Genomic DNA, 302 nt, shown 5'->3' on the forward strand with positions numbered 1-302 from the left:
TGTAGTCCAAATCAATAGGTGCAATAGGGCCAAGCATCACTGCTGGTTTGGGAGAGGGGCAAGGTGCAGGGGGCTCAGTGTGGTGTGGCTGCAGAGCCAATACAGTGCTCTTACTGCTATACCTGTACCCCCGACCGCTACTGATCAGGAAGACTCCAGGTTTGCAAAGCCTGTGCTAATTGATCTCTTGGTTTCCCCCACCCCCAAAACGTCTGCAACTCATTTTTTTTTTAAAGTCCCAAATTCTGAGGAACAGGTATGGACTATGCAAACTGAAAGTGTTGTGGAAAGAAACCATCATT

The sequence above is a fragment of the Rhineura floridana genome, chromosome 3 (genome assembly GCF_030035675.1).
Source record: "Rhineura floridana isolate rRhiFlo1 chromosome 3, rRhiFlo1.hap2, whole genome shotgun sequence".
Taxonomy (NCBI): Eukaryota; Metazoa; Chordata; class Lepidosauria; order Squamata; family Rhineuridae; genus Rhineura; species Rhineura floridana.